This window comes from Ambystoma mexicanum, chromosome 10, assembly GCF_040938575.1.
Source record: "Ambystoma mexicanum isolate Mex_15411 chromosome 10, UKY_AmexF1_1, whole genome shotgun sequence".
Classification (NCBI taxonomy): domain Eukaryota; kingdom Metazoa; phylum Chordata; class Amphibia; order Caudata; family Ambystomatidae; genus Ambystoma; species Ambystoma mexicanum.
The window spans coordinates 1,282,990,968-1,283,012,164 of NC_090932.1; positions in this window are offsets into that span (position 1 = coordinate 1,282,990,968).

Genomic DNA, 21,197 nt, shown 5'->3' on the forward strand with positions numbered 1-21,197 from the left:
TCTGCTCGGAAAAGCGAGCTAGAGCTAGATGACAGAGGGCTCTAGCAGGGAGGTATTTAGGGAGAGAGAGTTTGATGTAGCGGTGTCCCAGGCCCCAGAAAGCCTTTTGGATGATGCAGATGGTCTTGAACTTGATCCTCACAGCAACCAGTAGCCAGTGGAGAGATTTTAGGGCTTGAGAGATGCGGTTCCTGATCTTGAGGCCAAGGATAGTTGAAGGGGGCGAAGGGAGGAGTTAGGCACATTGAGGTAGAGGCTGTTGCAGTAGTCCAGCCTGGAGAAGACAAGTGCTCTGGAGAAATTGGGCCTCATTATAAGTTTGCCGGTCTGGTAACAACGGTACCAGTAAGCTTGCTGGTACCGTTGTTACCGGACCGGCAAACTAAGAGTTCTGCTTGTGGGTGCCTTCCCGCCTGCCAGGTCTGACCTGGCGGATGTGCCAGCACCAGCGAGAAGAGCATGTCAGATTCACTGGCACCATTCTTAATGGTGCCGGTGCATCCGACCTCCCCTTTTTTTCCGGGGGCCCGCGGATGGACAATTAATTTAATGGGTGCCCCAAAAAATCGCAAGTTTGGCGGCAGCCTGCCAGGTTTACTTGCAAGGCTATTGCCAAACTTGTAATGAGGCCCATTGAGTTTCTAGGGGAAGGTGAGGAAAAGGAGAATGCCTCTGACAAGGTGCAGCTGAAAGTGAGCCTTCTTGGCAAGGTCCGTGATGTGAGAAGGGAAGGTGAGAGAGCGGAGTCAAAGATGACACCAAGGATTTTTGCCTCACAGGAGGGTGACGGGAGGGGACACATGGAGGGTGGCCATAGTGTGGGAGGGAAAGAGCGAGCAGGGGTCCAAATGAGAAGGATCTCTCTCTTACTAGCATGAAGGCAGAGATTGTTAGCAGGACACCATCCCCTGAAAAGCAGAGATACAGTCAGGAATGATAGAGGAAGAGGAGCAGGCAGAGGAGTCAAGCGTGAAGGAGAGCTTTGTGTCATTCGCATAACACCGGAAGTTAAGAGAGAAGGTGGATATTAAATGGGCTAGAGTGGCCATGAAGATGTTGAAAAGCCAAGGCGAGAGGATAGAGCCCTGAGGGACACCGCAGGTGGAGAGTGAGATGGTGGAGAGAAAAAGGCCCAGTTAAACCTGGGATGGTCGGTCCAAGAGGAAGGAGTTCAACCAGTTTAGAGGCAGGTCCTTGATGCCACAGAGCCGATTTATCAAGGCGGCGTGATTGACCGTATCAAAGGCAGATTAAAGGTCAAGAAGGATGAGAATAGAAGGAAAGCTGGAATCGAGATTAGAGAGCAAGTCTTCACAGGTGTTCAGGAGAGGCAGTGGAGAAGTGGAGACTGGAGTAGGCTTGGTGAGTTCCTTGAAGATTTTGAAAAGTTCAGCCATGTGGTTAGTGGGCGTAGAGATGCGGGCTTGGATACTGTCCCTATTCTCCCTATTCTTCAAGCAGACGGAGCTCTGTACTGCCTTTAGAAGCCTGCCACTTCTGCTCAGCCACTCTGCTCTTGCGTTTCAGAGTGGCCAGGTCGTAGTCATACCTGGAGTTGCACTTGGAGGCAGGTTTAATGTGGATCCTCATGGCAGGGGCAAGGATGTGCAGAGTGTTGGAGATGGAGAGTTGAAGGTTAGTAAGGGCTGTGTCAGAGTGAGAGTCAGTGGCAGGAGAAGGAGGAGGAGTGAAGGTGGTGGCAAAAGCGGCAACTGACACTCGCTTCAGAGGTCGAATAATGGAGAAGGAGTTTGACAGTGTGGGTGGGGGCTTAGCCGGGGGACCCAGCAGGTCCAGGTGAGAGTGCAGGAGAGCATGATCAGATCAGGAGAGAGGAGTAATTAGAGGGTTGGAGATGGGGATGTCTGAAGAGATGAGGGCATCGAAGGTATGTTTGGCTGTGTGCGTCGGAGCGGAGTGAAGAATGGAGAGGGAAAGAACGTCACAAAGGTTGAGGAAGAGCCCAGAGGCCTCATCAGGGGATTTGAGGCGAATATTGATGCCTCAGAGGAGAAGCTTAGAGGAGGTGGCCAGGAGAGAAGAGGTGAGATCTGCCGATTCTGAGAGGAAGTTGGCGACCTGGCCAGGGGGCCTGTAGATGGAGTCCAGTGCAAGAGCGAGGCCAGGAGTGACACCAAGCCTGCAGACAAGGCATTCGAAAGAGGTGTAGGCCTGAGGGGGTATGATAGTAGCAGGGACCTACTCAGGGAAGGTCAGGGCAACTCTGCCCCTGGGACGGTTAGGCTTGGGCTTAGAGAGTTGCAACTAATTACATGTGTTACATAGTTTGGGGTCTTCATCATCCAAATGGCAATCAGGAACATGCTATCAATCCAAACAGAGCATCAGTGGCCTTTAATGACCACCTGCAATGTTGCCATCGAGTTTATGAACTGCAAAGTGGTCAAGTAGTTTATGCTCCATGCATATTGTAAATACTATAGGCCATTAACATTAAATAGTACAAAAGGTACACATGTTTTAGCTATACGATGCTCTCTAATGTGCAGATCACTTTGTGCATAAAGATGAACTGCACATTTGATCGGGACCAGGCACCTATGCAAGTAATCTGATAGATGCCACCTGTGGATACGTTATTGTTGACTGTGCACGGCATTCACACATCTGTTCATAGTTTGACAGAACCCACGTGGGCCCCAAAGAGACTGTCACTGAGAAATGTTGTTTAAAATGTGAAAGAAAATCCATCCCTTTATGAAGACTAGAAATGCAAGTGGTACAGTAGTGAGTCAAAATGGTGCCATCTTCATCAAGAAAAGCACCTAAGGGTCAGAAATCAGGCTCGTTTTACTTGCACATCCATTTTATCTTTGTTCAAACAACTGCATAGGATTGTGTTTTAGTTTTCTAAAAATCGTGTATTCTGTTTGTGAATCATATTTGCTTTCCAAATGTTTGACAATGCTCTTTCATATCCTTTGGTATGCACAACAGTGCACAAGGTTGGAACAACGTGTGCATAGTGTTCAATCATTTTTGTTGCAAATGAAGAGGTATGGTACCGTGGTCTAGGAGGATAGCTCAGAGGCAACCAACTGATCTTGAAAACAAGACAACACTGAGCAACATGGATACCTGGTCCTACGATTGGAGGCTCAGGTCCGGCATGATGCACGATATAACAATACCAATGTATCTCTTTGCTTACACGAAGAGAGTGCTGTGGATTGGGCCCTTAGGGTGGGATGTGTTGTGGATTGGGCCCTTAGCGTGGGATGTGTTTGTAGATTGGGCCCTTAGAATGGGATGTGTTGTGGATTGGGCCCTTCACGTGGGATGTGTTGTGGATTTGGCCCTTCGTGTGGATGTGTTGTGGATTGGGCCCTTTGCGTGGGATGTGTTGTGGATTGGGCCGTTAGCCTGGGATGTGTTGTGGATTGGGTCCTTCGTGCGGGATGTGTTCTGGATCGGGCCCTTAGCGTGGGATGTGTTGTGGATTGGGCCCTTAGCGTGGGATGTGTGTGGATTGAGCCCTTAGCGTGGGATGTGTTGATGGTTGGGCCCTTAGCGTGGGATGTGTTGTGGGTTGGGCCCTTAGCATGGGATGTGTGGTGGGTTGGGCCCTTAGCGTGGGATGTGTTGTGGACTGGGCCCTGAGCGTGAGATGTGTTGTAGATTGGGCCCTTAGCATAGGATGTGTTGATGGTTGGTCCCTTAGCGTGGGATGTGTTGTGGACTGGGCCCTGAGCATGAGATGTGTTGTAGATTGGGCCCTTAGCATAGGATGTGTTGATGGTTGGGCCCTTAGCGTGGGATGTGTTGTGGACTGGGCCCTTAGCGTGAGATGTGTTGTGGGTTGGGCCCTTAGTGTGGGATGTGTTGTGGGTTGGGCCCTTAGCGTGGGATGTGTTGTGGGTTGGGCCCTTGGGATGTGTTGTGGGTTGGGCCCTTAGTGTGGGATGTGTTGTGGGTTGGGCCCTTAGCGTGGGATGTGTTGTGGATTGGGCCCTTAGCGTGGGATGTGTTGTGGATTGGGCCCTTAGCGTGGGATGTGTTGTGGGTTGGGCCCTTAGCGTGGGATGTGTTGTGGATTGGGCTCTTAGCGTGGGATGTGTTGTGGGTTGGGCCCTTAGCGTGGGATGTGTTGTGGACTGGGCCCTGAGCATGAGATGTGTTGTAGATTGGGCCCTTAGCATAGGATGTGTTGATGGTTGGGCCCTTAGTGTGGGATGTGTTGTGGACTGGGCCCTTAGCGTGAGATGTGTTGTGGGTTGGGCCCTTAGTGTGGGATGTGTTGTGGGTTGGGCCCTTAGCGTGGGATGTGTTGTGGGTTGGGCCCTTGGGATGTGTTGTGGGTTGGGTTCTTAGTGTGGGATGTGTTGTGGGTTGGGCCCTTAGCATAGGATGCGTTGATGGTTGGGCCCTTAGCGTGGGATGTGTTGTGGATTGGGCCCTTAGCGTGGGATGTGTTGTGGGTTGGGCCCTTAGCGTGGGATGTGTTGTGGGTTGGGCCCTTAGCGTGGGATGTGTTGTGGGTTGGGCCCTTAGCGTGGGATGTGTTGTGGGTTGGGCCCTTAGCGTGGGATGTGTTGTGGGTTGGGCCCTTAGCGTGGGATGTGTTGTGGGTTGGGCCCTTATCGTGGGATGTGTTGTGGGTTGGGCCCTTAGCGTGGGATGTGTTGTGGGTTGGGCCCTTAGCATAGGATGTGTTGTGGGTTGGGCCCTTAGCGTGGGATGTGTTGTGGATTGGGCCCTTAGCGTGGGATGTGTTGTGGATTGGGCCCTTAACGTGGGATGTGTTGTGGGTTGGGCCCTTAGCGTGGGATGTGTTGTGGGTTGGGCCCTTAGCGTGGGATGTGTTGTGGGTTGGGCCCTTAGCGTGGGATGTGTTGTAGATTGGGCCCTTAGCATGTAAGACACAGAGCTAATGGTTAGCTTGGTTCAGCCATGCTTCAGAACATCTGTGCTGAGGTCATCATGCTCTTTCATTCCCATCTAATGTTCCTATTTTGCGTTTTAGAGAGTGCAATATTCATATTCATCCGAAGGAAATGGATCTATGTGAAAATACCGCAGAAATTACAGCAAATGTCCAATATGTCAATTTTGTTTTCTTAGTTTTTTTGCACTTTTTTCACAGTTAAATTTGGGGGCAGACCTCAACCAGCCCCCATGCCTAATTAATACCCCTATCCCACCTACCATCTATTTGTGTGAAAAAGGTGCAAAAACACGAGCAACCGCCACCCCCACATGATGGCCGCAGACTAAATTAAAGTCACACTCACTCTTACACGCCTAGTCCTACAGCTTGCTTCCTGCAGGCTACCAGTCAGCTGTCTCTAGACCCCTGTCTATATGCAAGAATGGAGCATTGGTTTTGTGTTTGTGTTACATATGTATTTTTTCCTTTGGGGCTGCAGGTTCCTGGCATCCAGTTAGTTGATCCTCTCTTTTCCCCTCTCTGACTGTGGCATCACTCCCTCTGGTCACTTTCATTGGTCAACTGAGGTACGATTCCCCTTAGTGACAGGTGTAATGCTCTATGAGAGGGGGGAATGTTGACATTTGCTCTGCCATGATTCAGTTATGTGTGGAGAAGACAGCTGAGGCCCATAATTCTGTTCCTGGACTAGGTTGTTTAACTTGCAAGCACTCTATGGGCGCCCCCTTAGACATGAAGAGGGAGTCCCCAAAAATATAACGCCAGTTAGATTAATAGCATTATTTGTATGGCTTTCTGAGAATTACTGTCCTTTACGAAGCAGCGTGCTTTAATATTAGGCTGAGCACAGCTCCTGACGAGCTTTGGACACGCTGGTCAGTGAGACTGACACCTTCTGATTGGCAGGTGACCCTACATTCAGGGACGTCATGTCACCAAAATGCCATGGGTAGCGGACGTGACATCACACGACCCATGACCTCCGATGATATCACAGGAAGTGATGTAATTTGACCCTACCCCAAAGTGACATAACGGGAAGTAATGGCACACAACTGTTCATCCCTTGACAAAACAGGAAGTGGCATCACATATGCCCTAAGGACACTACGATATATATGGTCACAATATCACTGAAATGTGATATACATTTCATACAAGAATGAATCACCAAATATAGCGTTAATATCACTGTGTATAGGCCCATATTACCAAATTACTGTGAATGCAAGCAGTCATCCAAGGCCAAATGATAATGGATGTTATTATATAGCACTTACGCTAAAGCTCTCTATATAGAACAAATATACATACAATATCACTCATCCTCTGTTGGTATTCATTTATAGATCTCTGAAGGGTGAAAGGCTGAGTTGGCCTTGCCGGTATTCTGACCTGCAACCTGCAGATTCCACACACATCGCAGCAGCAAACGCTCAACCCTCTGAGCTATCTTACCAACTATATCTATTTTACCGGCTATAGTAAAATGAGCAATTACATGTCTGAATGTTCTCAAAGTCAGAAAGCAAGTTACACTCTGTAGTGGATACCAATAAACGGGTAACAGAGATTTAACAGCAGGGCAGTTCATCTGCAGGTCTGTTGCAAAGTTGACCACATGTCAAGCCTGCGCAGATCTACTTTTCAGGCTTCAGAGGTTGGCAAAATACATACCCTTCAGAGGGTTCATAACTGGGTATTAAAGAATTTAGAGTAGTGCAGGGAAAGCAGCGCATTCACACTCTGGGCACTCGTTACCTAATACATGCAAACAAACATCCTGAACAGCATGCCAGGGAGATAGGAAAGATAAACACATTACAACAAAGCTTAATTGTGGCACAATGAAATCAAGTGCCACTTGATGGGCTATGGGCAAACATTTCTGCACTGTACACAAGCTATTAGGCACACGTATTTTGTCAAGTGACAGAGGACACTGAGATGGAATGTCTTGTGTTGATCGTAACAGAGTCCACGGTAGAAAAAACACACTATAACTCTAATTTGCAAAAAGCAAAATACATAGTGTTTGCCTGCATTTTGAATTTGAGGTGTTTAAGAACAGACTAAATCAGTGACTCACCCCCTGAAGTGTGCCTAAAATAAACCTTTAATGAGTCTAGCAATTATTGTATATTCCAGAAAGACTGAGACTGTGTGTTATTCCTATTCTTTCTTATTTAGGGTCACTAGTCAAAGTGTTAACTTGTGGAACCCCCTGTTTTTTAAGAGGCCTGAACAAGAAATCCAGCCACACAAGAAACACAGAGCCACATGGTGCTGGCCACAACCCAGGAGCTTCCATTTAAAAATAAATAAATAAATAAAAACAATATATATTTTTTTAGGGGTTGCAAGGGAGAACACAGCGGTCGCAGTTGTGACCCCTGGTGACCCCCAAATGACGTCCCTGCCTGCACTTGAAAGGTGGAAGAGATGAAGTGATGGTGGCAAGTTTTTTTATTTGGCTATAGGACATTAGTGAGGTTGGGTGTCTAGTGACCTTTCCATGCTAGCCTCCTGTGCTCCAGTATTACTACAAATGCAAGATCCGGTTTCTGTGTCGATGTCTGGGTGTGTGAAACAAAGTGGGTCTGTTGCCCTCTTTGTGCCTCCATGGTAAGCGCCCCACATCTGCTTCGATGGATACGATAGAGTCGGGGACAGTGGGAACGGTTCCCCTCTCTATTCCTCCCCTTGACCCTCCTTCCTCTCGTCCTTATTTATTTCCATTACACACAGCTCCCCCCACCCCCCGTGTTCACTTCTATTTTGCAAAAGCACGTCCTTTTCAGTTCTCCTCCCCTTGATTTTCATCCCCTCGTTCCGATGCCACGTTTACATATTTTTTCCTGTGTCCCTTTCTCCTTCTCTTTACTTTATTTCCCCTCCTGTATTTTATGCGCCCTTCCACTGTAACATCTTACATCTTTACTTTCATTCCACCCCGTGTGTTCTCCCCTGTCCCTCAATGACTTCCATTGCCCCCTGTGTGCCTTTCTCTAGCTGTTCCATCTTTACTTCTGTTACAGCCCATCCCACTTCCTACAATTTTCCAAAGCTGTACTCCCCCACACCCCACACCACCCTGCTCTTTCACTCTTTCTTTGTTGATTACCCCTCCGAGTGCTTTGCTTATCCAGCTCTCTGCTGGCTTTTGAAGCACTCTGAAATGGGTGAACAGCTGTGTGGTATTTTTGTGTAAAAAACTGAAAACAGAAAAAGCCAAACAGATAAAGGAGAAACACAGAAATATGCATACAATCTTTGCACGGTGTATACATTGTACACAAATAGCAGTTACAGGGTAGAAGTCCTTGTGCTCTAAACCATTTGGACTCAAACACTGGGATGCTATTGTCAAGTTGTTCACGTGGAAATATCGGGGCTGGGTGTAGAAGTGAGTTTATACTTCTCTCTGTGACAGCAAGCATGCATGTTTATTAGTGTGAGTCGGCATCTTCATAAGATTTAGTGCATTGTACATACATGTGAGTGTTTCTGAAAGAGTGCCTATCTGTATGTGTCGACGTGCACAGGGTGTGAGTGAGTGTTCCTCTTCATGTGAGCGCATTGCTAAGGTGGCAGTGGCACTACGTGTCTGTTTGCGACAATGACATGAAAGGGTGTTTATATGTGGGATTGTACATGAGTGAGTACAGTACAAGTTCATGAAACAACTACATGAACTAGGGTCAGACCTTCTCATCTCCCAAATCTCCCCTCAGACTTCAAGCAGGATTCTGAGTTTGGCAGATGCTGCACTTTTGTGAGTTTCCAGATCCAGGAAGAAGACCCAGGGAGGAAAGGGAGGGAGGAAGAGCCTTCTCCCCTCGTAGTACCAAGTCCTGGAACTGCCTCCTTGCTTCAATCCACCACTAACCCAACCTCCTCAGATTCTGGAAAGAACGCAAACCCTGGCATTTCCGAGACTAATGTCCGCCTCGTGGCCTCCTGATCAGCTTGCTGTTCTGCTCCTGGCACGCTCGCACCCTGTGAATGCAGAGAACATAACAAGCACGAACACTAAATCAATGAATGGGTGCATGTGCAAAGGTGAACACCTGAAAAGTGTTGCTGGGCATCCTCTGGCGTCTAGATGATGGCTCCCTCCTCCATGACCAGTTACCTCCAAAAAGAGGCAATTTAAGTACTCTTCGCCGCACCGGAGAACCCGCTCAGCACGGATGGTTACAGGTCCTTCCCTTGGCTGGTTGGTGCAGTCGGAGCTATCGCCCTGATTCTTTCAGCCGTTCTGATTGAAAGTGCCTGCCAGTGCAAGCGATGCCCGTTGCAGCCAGAGTGGGGCCTCCGCTACGGCGTTTAAGGTCTGTGCGCTGACCTAGTTTAAAGAGGTCCCTGTAGCTGTCTATGAATCTAAGTTAAAGAGACTCTAGGTGGCAGCCTTAATACTGAGGCTTTCTGTTGTCTATAAGGAGGGGAAATCAGTGACCAAGAAGAGGAAATCAGAGACGGCGAAGAGGACCAACGAGGTTCCCTGGCCTAGATGACGGTCTATAGAATTAGGAGTGCAGCTTAAGTAGGGTGGTAGAGTTCACTACTGCAAGTGCCGGCCCAGACTAGTGCTGGCATACAGACAAGTTGGATTAGCCCTGTAGTTTTGAAGAAAATAATCATAAAAAGAGCAAAACTACTATCTCCTTGCCCCAAAAAAACGTGAATATAGAATTCTGGCATCCCCTAATATCGTACAAGGGTGTTGGGAGTAAGAGTAAAATGGGGCAGTGGCAAGCCAAGCTGAAATTTGGGGGCGATCAACCCAGTAAGGGAAAGGAGGCGGAATAAAACAGGAAAGAAAAACTTGAAATCAGAAATTTAGGGTGAAAAACTGAATGTGATGAAGCCTCGTAGAATCGACAAGTCTGCCATGCACGAATGGGCAGTGCTGCATGGCCTGCATAATAACAAGAGCCCTGCACAAAGATGGAGATGCTGGGCTGTAGCACAGGGATTCCAATGGTGGGCTGTCAGGGTATATAGCCAGATCTGAATGGGCATTCCATGATATGATATGATATGATATGATATGGTATTTATAGCGCGCCTATACACAAGTGTTTCCCTATGCATTTCAGACTGTGGCTGTGGTGCAGAAACCGTGGATGCACCCTATCCAGAGATCTCACAGTAAACATTGGTGTCAAAACCCTTGTAATATCTCCAAAATGCACTCCAATACATTCCAATCGGAGATGGTTCCTGCCAAAACAACAGTTTTTAGAAATTGACATAGATTGAGACATGGATCTGAAAGCAAAGCATCAAATGCCTTGCCTGGCCTCTTCAACAGACCCTGATGGCAAGATTGAATTTATAGTGTATTTCTATTTCCCAGCCATGTAATTGGGCCTGGGATTAGCCAATTAGAAAACCTCTCCTAGGGACTCTCTCTACAATAAGTCAATTTTCATCAATTCTAGTTTGAGTCTTCTGTCGCCACACAAGGAGGAGTACATCTGTTTTCTCTCCCATCTTGGGTTGTTTACATGGGCGTAATTTTAGGAGGGGACAGGGGTGTTTGTCCCCCCCAACTTTCATGGCACACCATTTTGTCCCCATTCATTTGGCTGGGGCACCTTTTCCTCAGATGTCATCCCACCCCCCCCCCCCCGCCTCCCAACATTTTCAGCAAAGTTACTCCACTGGTTGTTTATCCCTTCACCTTGACTCCAGGCGGTTTACATGTGATTGTATTAAATGAGAAAACAAAGAATTAATTTTGAACGAACCCAAAACGTCCCACCTTTTTTAAAATACCTTTTCCACACCCCTTAAACCACTTTTCGGATTCCCAACCACATTCACTCTTCTATAATTCGTTATTTTTTTCTCGATGTTTTGGGTTCGTTTAAAATTGGATTCTTTGTTATCTATTGGATGGCATTACTGCATACCTCTCCAGAGTCCATCACTCGTTTGCGTTTTTAGCTAATATTCAGAAGGGGGTCCTACACAACAGTAAGATTCCCATTGTTTCTGTTCCCCCATTCAGAATATCTCCAGTTGAAATCGTTCTTTACACCTGCTGCTTTTGGGCCCCATTTGCCTGCTTCTCTTAGTTCTATCGAAATGCTTTCGACAGGTACACCATGCAAATATGTCAAGCAATAACTGGGATAACGCTGACTAAAAAACTGCTTCCCCCCAAATTGAGTGTATTAAAGACTTCAGTTTGCAGTGGTAGAAGTGTACTGAAAAAAATGTGTGGAATTGTGGTCTCGGCAGGGCAGAGGGTAGGTGGAAGCATAGTGCAGCATGTAACAAGGTGGTGCAAGCCAGGGCATTGCAATGGTGAATATAGTTTTAAAAAGTAGAGGAATTGTAAACAGAAAAAAATAAGAGTAGTGGAACACCCTCCCGACCGTTCTCGCTCACTTCGAGCACTGTCTGATTGGCATTCCCTTGCTGAGAAACAAATCATTCATGCTAAGCCTGAAAGTATTATTAAACAAGATTACAATCGTAAGAGTTGAGTTGTGTAATGACATACTTTGATCATGGTGTAAGCTCCTTTTGTAACCTATCAAAACAACACTAAGGCAAGACACCATACAGAGCAGAATACACAAAGGGAGGAAGAGAAGAGGCAGGTCGGGCACACCCAGCTGTTCACAAATGCAGTCCAAGCAACCCTCGTGGAGTCCTTGCAGCCACTGCATCACAAGTTCATTTGAGGGCTAGTTCAATATTTGAAAACACATAATGAAAACAACCCTAAGTCACGCACACAGTTAAGCTCACATCCTGCAAAGCAATACCTTAAAGAGCGGTTATTCTGAAAACACGAAATGGTAGTTACCAGTATTCATTTCCAAAATGGATGAAACCTAAAGTGACTTATCTCAGGAAGCGAAGCTCAGGTACATCATCGCCGGCTACGCTCAGTTCACCTTGCGGATATTGGCCATCTGCGTTGATTATTTGGAGAGGTCCAGCAGTAAGAACTGCTGTCCCTACTTTCTAGGGGGTCGGATATGGAAATGCTTCACCTGCTTTTCAGGGGGTCTTAGAACACTTCTGGAGGGACTGCCCGTGCTGGATAGGAGCAGTGGTAGAAGTGTACTGAACACATTAGTGGAATTGTGGTCTCGGCAGGGCAGAGGGTAGGTGGAAGTATGGGGCAGCATGTAACAAGGTGTTGCAAGCCAGGGCATTGCAATAGTGTCTAGAAACCAAGGCTCCTATTACAATCGTACACTTCCACAGGGACATGAATGGACACATCCCCTGTACAGCATGGTGGATATAGTTTAAAAAAGTAGAGGAATGGTAAACAGAAAAAAATAAAAGTAGTGGAGCACTGCTCCCGACCGTTCTCGCTCACTTCGAGCACTGTCTGATTGGCATTCCATTGCTGAGGAACAAATCATTCATGCTAAACCTGAAAGTATTATTAAACAGGATTACAATCGTAAGAGGTGAGTTGTGTAATGACATACTTTGATCATGGTGCCCTAGTTCTTGATTGGGGTGCATGCAGCGCAAGACCTGTGGCCATGCGCTTGTGGAGTACACCTATTCTCTGTGGCTCCATGCATTGTAAGCCTGCAGTTTGTTGCCTGTGCCCATGCCCGGTGAGCACTGCACCCTATGCATGCTTTGTTTCATGCCTGTATGCAATTTCCCTACCTGCAGTGCCCATTACCTATGGGATACGGCCGTGCGCTGCAGGCACTGTACCTGGCATGTGATCTTTGAACATGCCTCAAACACAGGGCTTTTGGTTTCAGTAACCATATAGCATTGCTGGGGCCCTCCACTGTGGGTACTTCAGTAAAGCCACAGTCAAAGTGTCCCTTCAACAGAGCCCACACTGCCAAGGTGCAGTGCCTCCTACCTGCAGTGCATGCAGAGCGTGGCCTATTATCATGGCTGGCTGGCACCGTACTCGGGACATAGCCTTTGACTGCAGCACTGTCAGTGCAGGGCCTGAAGCCATTCCTTGTGGGTGCTGGCCACAGGCCATGTTTGGACACAGTATCCCGTCTTCCAGTGCAGCCATGCTCCTGACAAGATACTACTGCCTGGCAGTGCCTTCTGTGAGCTATGTGGCATGATCTCTATACACTGGGTTCAGTGCTGTTTTAGTTTCTTATTTGTGAACAGAGTCTATATTTTCATGAATGCCATACCTGTTTCTGCATGTGTCTGGGCACAAGCATAGAATTCATAAACGTTTGTGATGTTCTTGCAAACCCTCCAGCCCCCATTCTAGGTGAATGTAGCTATGTGTAAATTTAAATAACCCCAAAGAAATCTGGAAAATGTACAATAATGTAGAATTGCCAGTAAAACAAACTTAAAGACTTATTGGTGTGGTTAAGGTCTTGAGTGTACACTATTTTGTTGCCTTAAAAATCAGTGGTGGAGATGGAAACTGGGAAACCTGTACTCCACTCAATTGACAGTTGTCTAATTTTGAGGCCTCAATGATATGAAATGATGTTTTAATTATAGCGCGCCTATACACAAGTGATTCAAGGCGCGACGAGGTGAGGGAGGGGACCAAGACAGCGATCTTACTGGGCCCAGTGACATTGAGATCGCGCAAGTGCAGGGGAGAGGGAAGGGGAGACGTGACAGGGGAATAGGAGGAGGAGCAAGTGCAAGACATAGGATCAGCCATTGAAAACAAGAAGTGCGGCCAGCAGTGCAAAGGTTAAGTGCAGTAAAACAGGTGATAGATAAGTGCACGTCTGGGGGTTGTAGGGTTGCAAATACAGCCCCAAGTGCAGGGTTGCCAGGGGGGCAGTGCAGGTGTGCAACTGGGAGTGTAGGAATCTGGGCCCTTGGTTCAGAGGGTAGCCAGGTAACCAGTGCTGTATCAGATAGGAGATCAGCAAGGTAGCGGAAGAGAGAAGGCAGAAGCAAAGAGGAACGTCTTGAGCTGCTTCCGGAACCAGAGATGGTTCAGTTCAAGTTTCAGAGAGGCAGGAAGGCTGTTCCAGAGGGAGGTGCCAGCCAAGAGAGAGATCTGCCCTTAACTTGTAGTTTGGAAAAACAACTGACACACAAGGAGTTGGAGGTGGAGGAGTTAAGTGCTCGATGTTAGGGAGAATTCTCCAGAATGGCTAATTTCCCTTACCTACTGAGTCCCTCAGCAGCTTTGCTGGCGTTATAGGATTATTTTTTTTCACCTGGTAAGAGTGTGAGCCTTTTTTCCCACTCTTACATGTGTTTGCTGTATGTGTTTAACATTTTCTTGTGTTCATAGACTGTGGCGCCTCACCTACTCGATAGGCATCATCTTTTTACTGTGTGTTACACAGCACCTTCAGTGCAGTGACATAGGGTTGTCTTTTTGACTTTCCAACTCCGACTCCATTTTCTGGGACTGACTACTGTCTTCCAGAACATGTAAAGTTGCCATTGACTTTATTAGTCTCTTTTAAAACTCACAGACCCAGTACAAACTATCTTAAATAGAGTTCTGGAAAGGGTTAATACATATCCCGTTTTGTCTGTTTTTATTGGAGCATTGTTTCGCAACCTTTTCATTAAGACTTGGCTGGTGGCAGTGGTAACTACCCTATTTTTCCTACCGCGGTTATCTTAAATAGCCCTGGTATTGTTTTAGGCTATCTTGGTAGCCTCAAACTTAAACCCGCTAGACCATATATGTTTTTATACCGTTCCGCTGGGTTTAGTCGCCATTTCTTTTTGTAAAAGTCTTTCTCGCGTTTTACTCTGCGCGCCAAACTAGGTTTGGTTCCTTTGTTCGCTGTCCTTTCGCGGGCTTCTGCACAGAAGCCCTCCTTAGGCGCATGTATGTCTGGAGGGGACAGGATGTGAGGGAGGGGTTTAGGACTCCCTGCACAGGGTTTCCTTGGAGACCCATGTCACACTCTGATCCGATTGGTTGTGGGGACTGTCCCGGCGGGACAGCCACCCTGCTGTGTGATTGACAGCCAGGCTGTGTGAATGGGGGAAAACTGCATAAAAAGCAGGTCTCTGGGGCTGGAAAGGCAGAGTCGCCACTGGGACGAAAGAATCGAAGAGGAGCTGACAGAAGAGGACCCCTACAAAGACTAAACCTCCCGGTGAAGCCCTGCTGTAGGTCGGAATCTTCATACTCCAACAACAAGGAAGATCCTCAAGGAATCTTCTCCCCTTGAGTTGGTGGGAACAATCAGGTTATCAAACTGCTCGACAGGTCTCCCTTCTCTGGTCGAATTTGATGTACAGAGCTACAGTGAACCGGATAGACAGGAGGAAGGACCCTGCTTTCATTTTAAGGAGTGCACTTTTTACTTGTTGCTTTGCTCTGCTGCTAATTTCTTCCCTGGGCAGTGCAGGACCCTCCAGTCTTCCTACTTCGTGTCAGACCAACAGTCACTTCAGGAACCGTGAGCCTGCAGGACCTGCCAGGAATGTCTGCCTCAGCTGCAGCCTTCTTCTTCATTTAAGGTACTGTTCAAGTCCGGTTGTTAGTTTCGTCCAGCCGCTGTGAAAGTGTGTGAAACCTTTTGCCAATCTGAGGACTTGTCCTTCTCCATTCTTTAAACTAACTTTTCTGCTGACCAACTTTGCCCTGAACTCTTGGCAAAGACTTAACCGCGAACTACCCTGAACTGTGTGATCTTGAGCAAAGACTTTGGTCCACTGACTTTGGGCCAGGCCCCTTCAATTTGATTTCCTCACTGTAGTTCCTTTTTCTAGATTGCCCTGCTTACTTACTTGTTGGTGCTGCTCAATTCTTGTTTAACTTTGTCTTTCCCTCCCTCTTCAATTGCTGGAGTGCCATTATGCTCACACTTCATTTTGAGCCTAAATTGTCCAGAATCTATTGGGTGTGGTATAGTGCATTAAGAGTGTGATTTTTCAACTGCTTTACTTTAGTGAAATGTTTTAGAACTGATGTGTAAATAAATGTATATTCTTTTACTCAGAAACCTTGAGTCAGTGTCTGTTTGAATCATAGTAATTGCTGTCCTTTGTGTAACTATTGATACTGCTCACTTACTCTTGAGATAAGTCTAGCTGCTCAGCCATCGCTACCACTTTACTGTGTAGTACAGGCTTGTATCAAAGGTGAATTTGTACTGTCACTTGTAGTCCTAATTGTGTGTGGTGTTCCCAAAGGGTACTGCATACAATTCTGCCTGACACTGGTGTACAGTGGTGGGATCAAGTATAGTAATTACATGCAGAGTGCTGCTATTACCTTGGATCAACTAACCACAAGGCTAAACATCACTAAAAAGCAATAATAATCATGTCTGATATGGAAAGCTGCAGTCAGGAGACCATCCTTAGTTAAACTGTGGATTATCTGAAAAATCTGTGTAGAGAAAGGAATCTCTCTGTCAAAGGCAAAACGTCTGAATTGTTTGAAAGGTTGTTAGAGAAACAAAGTCTGGAGGGTGGGTCTGAAATACCTGACCCCTCAGCAAATGTGGAAAATACTGAGGATGATAATGTGTCTATTATTGATGAGTTAGAAGAGGCAGAGGTGTCTCATAATATATGTCTCACTGCTCCCTTACCTGTTCAGCAACCTCAACCTTTGTCCACTGGGACCCCTAGAGGTCCTACACTCAGTCCTGAATTCATTGCTCTAGAAAAGATGAGGCTTGAATTGAAATTTAAACGTTTAAATGCTCAAACTGAACAAAAGCATTAAGAAATTAAGCTCAGAGAAATGTAGATGAACCATGCCTTACAAATGAAAACGTTGTCTATTGAAAATACTTCTCTCCCAGAATCTTCTAGGTCTTCCAGTCCTAAGAGACCCTGTATGCCTAAATAATTGTGGGTATGTAGGAGGCTAAGCTTGATATTTTGGATTGGTTGGCAATGTTCGAATATAACCATGGATTCAAGTCCTTACAGGGAATCAGTTGCTTCCCTGGCCCTTCGCTAGGATACCCACTGTTGCATCTGATGTTGTGATGGAGTTGGGGGAGGTGGGTAGGATACATTATGAGAGTGTGGGGCTAGCTTTAATTGCTAGATTTGAGAAGACCCCTTCCCAGTACCGTAAGAGGTTTAAGAACCTCAAAAAGCATGATGGTACCCCTTGGGCTACCTGTGTATCTGAATGTTTGAAAAACTTAGATGGTTGGGTTAAGAGTTACAGAGTAAACACTTATGAAGGTATGAGAAATCTTGTTATGTTGGAGTCAAGTTATGATGCCTGCTCTCCTGAGCTCAGACAGCACATGGCTGATTCAAAGGAGATAGATCCCAAGAAGTTAGGTAAAGCTGCTGACTTGTGGGTTGCCAACAGGGCTACTCACAAGGATTCTGGGACAACTCAGAAGAAGGATGAGGGAAAGCAGCCAAAGAAAGATAACAAGGAGAATTCTAATACCGCCAATCCAAAAGAGGGTCACAAACATAAGGGTAAACCACAAGGGAAACCGAATCAGGCTACTGCACCATCTGGACCTAAACCAGATGGAGGTCAGAACAAACCCCCATTCATCAAAACATTTGGGAAATGTTATGTTTGTGGGTCAACTGACCATGAGAACTGATCAACTGATCCCAGACGTAAGGGTAAACCTTCAGGGGTGCACACTGTCTCCTTAGCCTTCTCCCCAGAGGAAGAAGTACCTATGGCAAGTGGAAACTTTCACCTACTGGCTGATGAACCCACGAGAGTCTCAGCTAGTGTTTCTTTAGTGTCCCTGGGCTTGTGGGAACAACAGAATTTAGATGTCTATAATTCCATCCCAGATAATACTAAAGAGTATTATAAAGATAGTGTTCTTGTGAATGGCCAGGAGACCCCTGCCATCAGAGACACTGGTGTCAGCATAACTGTGGTGCATAAATCATTTTTCAAGGTGGAGGATGTTGCTAAGGCACCCAAACGCCTCACCAAGTTAGCTGGAGGCCCTGTGCAAATGCTTCCCCAGTTACCAGCTCTCCTCCAGTGTATTGATATGACTGTCAAGATACCTGGTAGTGTGCAGAGTGAAGTGCCTGGGAGAGTCCTGTTGGGCAATGACCGGAAAACTCTTGGAGTTGTGTCTAGTACCCCCAGGCCTCCCAGTAAAAGGAAACAGGAGCTCACTAGGCCTGCAAGGGAGAGGACCTTAAGAGGCTCTCCAGAAGAGTTGCTATAGGAAAATATCACTCCCACTCCACAGGAGTTGCTCACTGCCATTTCTGGAAAGAAGGAGGCAAAGGGGAAACCCAAGACCTCAAGGAAAGAGTCAGACAGCACCCCTGTGCTACCAACAAGGACATCACCAAGGTTGTCCAAAGTTACACCCGTGACTCCTCCACCTGCCGAGGCAGAGTGTGAGGTGCCACCATGTGTGGTTGATCCAGTTTCTGAGGAATCAGATCTGGAGGAAGACACTGTTTTGGTCTGAGATCTTGACCCTGTTGACCATCCTGAGCTGCAGTCTTTACTGGCAGAAGGTGGACCCAACAGGGCAGACTTCAGCAGAGGACAACGGGAGTGTCCTACTCTCGAAGGTCTTCGACAACAGGCTGCTTCTCAACTTGATGGGCAAGAAGTTGTAAAGCATAGGTTAAGCTGGGAAGATGGCCTCTTCTACAGTGAACCAACTGAGTCTATCCTTGGGGACGGCAAAAGAATTGTAGTGCCCCTTGCCAACAGACTCCAGTTCCTACAGTTGGCCCATGAGATACCTTTGGCTGGTCATTTAAGCTTCAAAAAGACCAAGGAAAGGCACTCCTTATACTTCTACAGGCCTAAGATGGGTTCAGAGTTGACAAATTCTGTAGGAGCTGTCATGCTTGCCAAACCTCTGGCAAGAGTGGAGCCAAGAATGTGGCATACCGGGTGCCTCTCCCAGTGGTAGGAGTTCCTTTTGAGCGTGTGGGCATCAAAATTGTTGGTCCCCTTGACCCTCCCACATCTTCAGGGAACAGGTTTGTCCTGGTTGTAGTAGACCATGCTACAAGATACCCAGAAGCAATACTTATGAGGACTGTTACAGCTCAGGCTGTGGCTAAGGCTCTTCTTGGTATTTTTACCAAAGTAGGGTTTCCTAAGGAAGTGATATCCGACAGGGGATCCAATTTTATGTCCCTCTACATGCAAGCCATGTGGAAAAACTGTGGTGTCACTTACAAGTTCTCTACAGCCTACCATCTACAGACAAATGGACTGGTAGAGAGGTTTAATCGAACTATGAAGAGCATGATAGGTGCTCTAGAGGAACCCCTTAAAAGAAAGTGGGACCTTCTACTGCAATGCCTTCTCTTTGCTTATAGAGAAGTCCATCAAGAGGGAGTTGGGAGGGCGTGGCTTGACGCCGACGAAGATGGCGGCGTGACCTGGCAGCTCCGTCTCACTGCGTACTAAATAAGGCATTTCCCATTATTCTTTTTCCCTATTACTTACCTTTTCCTTCCTGCGCCATGGTCCGGACCTCCTCCACGAACCGCTGAACGAAATTCAGCGCAGCTCCACGTTCGCCCGCGCCGGCTCACCAGCTCCAGCTAACAAGCTCCGGGGACCGCCGCAGCCGCCCACAGTGAAGTAAGTGTCGGCGTCACGTGTTACGTGACGCGCCGGCTGCGGCCTGATCCGCCCTCCTTCTCTTCCCCGCCTCAAAATTGCTGCCTCTGGTGCCGGCGCGCAACAGCACCATAAATAAAGCTTTCCCTGAGGAGAGGAAAAAAGAAAAAAAAAAAAAGGATTAGGAAGCCCAATACGGCTTTATAAAAAACCACACGCCACAAGACACAGAAACGATTTTAATATAACCAATATCTCGGCTATACCCTTCCACACAAAGAAGAAATTGAACATCCCATTTTCATGATCTCTGAGACTTTTGGGACTAGATAAAGAGGAAAAAAAAAACAACAATAAAGAAACATAGAAAGGAATACTGTTTTATTGCACAGGATCTCCTCCACACTTTGCCACTCATGTGACACAACCCTTTCTATTTGTTGCTCGATTTTGGTTCTGATAGCGAGCACACATAGGTGAACCACGCATTCTATATGCAGAAATATGCATGGAACTGGGTATAACTACAACTCAAAATTGAACTTGACTGTAACTGGATACCCATATTAAATGGAAGCTTCCTACCACTACAAGGCTTATAGCACTCTCAACTCACACCTAAGTTTACGCCTTATTATTCAACAGTGCTTCTATTAACCTCCTCTATCAGGAGTAGTACTACCTAAATAATATGGACGTAATAATTGTAAACTTTGGTACATAGAACCCCACGAAGTTGCTATTTAAAGACTCTATACATATGTGCTTACCATCACAAGCCCTTCTCAAAATAGCTTCTATTTGAAACGGAACCTACTATTGCTCTACATGTAACAACTTTCTGCAATTCTTTACCTTGCATCATTAATATTGCTAACCAAGCTCTTTTCAATTGCTCATATATACATATTTTGCGGCCAATATCATGGCGGCCAACAAAAAAAACAATACTTCAACTACCAAAGAACCTAATACTCTCACCGCCAACCTCAAGAGACCCAAAAGTGACTCACCTCCTCCGTTGGGCATCTCGGACCCTGCTTTGGATGCCATTTTGGCAGAGATTAGATCACTCAAACCCTTCATAGAGACTACAAATTTAAAATTACAACAGTTGGACGACAGATGGAGGGGTTTTGAGAATAGAATGGACGAGGTGGAGAAGAGAGTGGGTCTAGTAGAAGAAACTACATCTAAAGTAACACAACTGGAAAATGCAATAAAAGAACTTCAAAAACACAATGAAGATTTGGAAAATCGCAGCAGACGTAATAACCTCCACATCTCAGGGCTGCCAGAGGGATCAGAGGGAACTAATACCATTGTCTTTTTGCAAACATTTTTAGCAAAGCTGCTTCACTTACCCCCTGATCTAACACTTAATATTCAACGTGCTCATAGAGTCGGCCAACTATCTACTTCCACCTCTCCTCGACCTTCGTCCAGAACAATGATCTTTTATCTTCTGAAATACTCCCAACTTCAGCTCATTATATCTGCAGCAAAGGAACGTAAATCCCTTATATGGAATGGCTCTAAGATTTTCATTTCACAGGATGTCGCTAAAAGCATGGCCCAGCGCAGGAAAGTATTCTTATCCTTTCGCCCAGCCTTGAAACAGCTCAATATACGTTATGGGCTATACCACCCTTGTTCTTTCAAAATAACATATGAAGGCCGTACCAGAATGTTTGAAGAACCAGCAGACCTAAAAGCATTTATACGATCCATCAAATCCGATAACATGGACACTACCTCGCCCGCAAGTACCTCCACCTCTTTTGTTACATGAACATTTTACTCCCTTTCTCTCCTTAC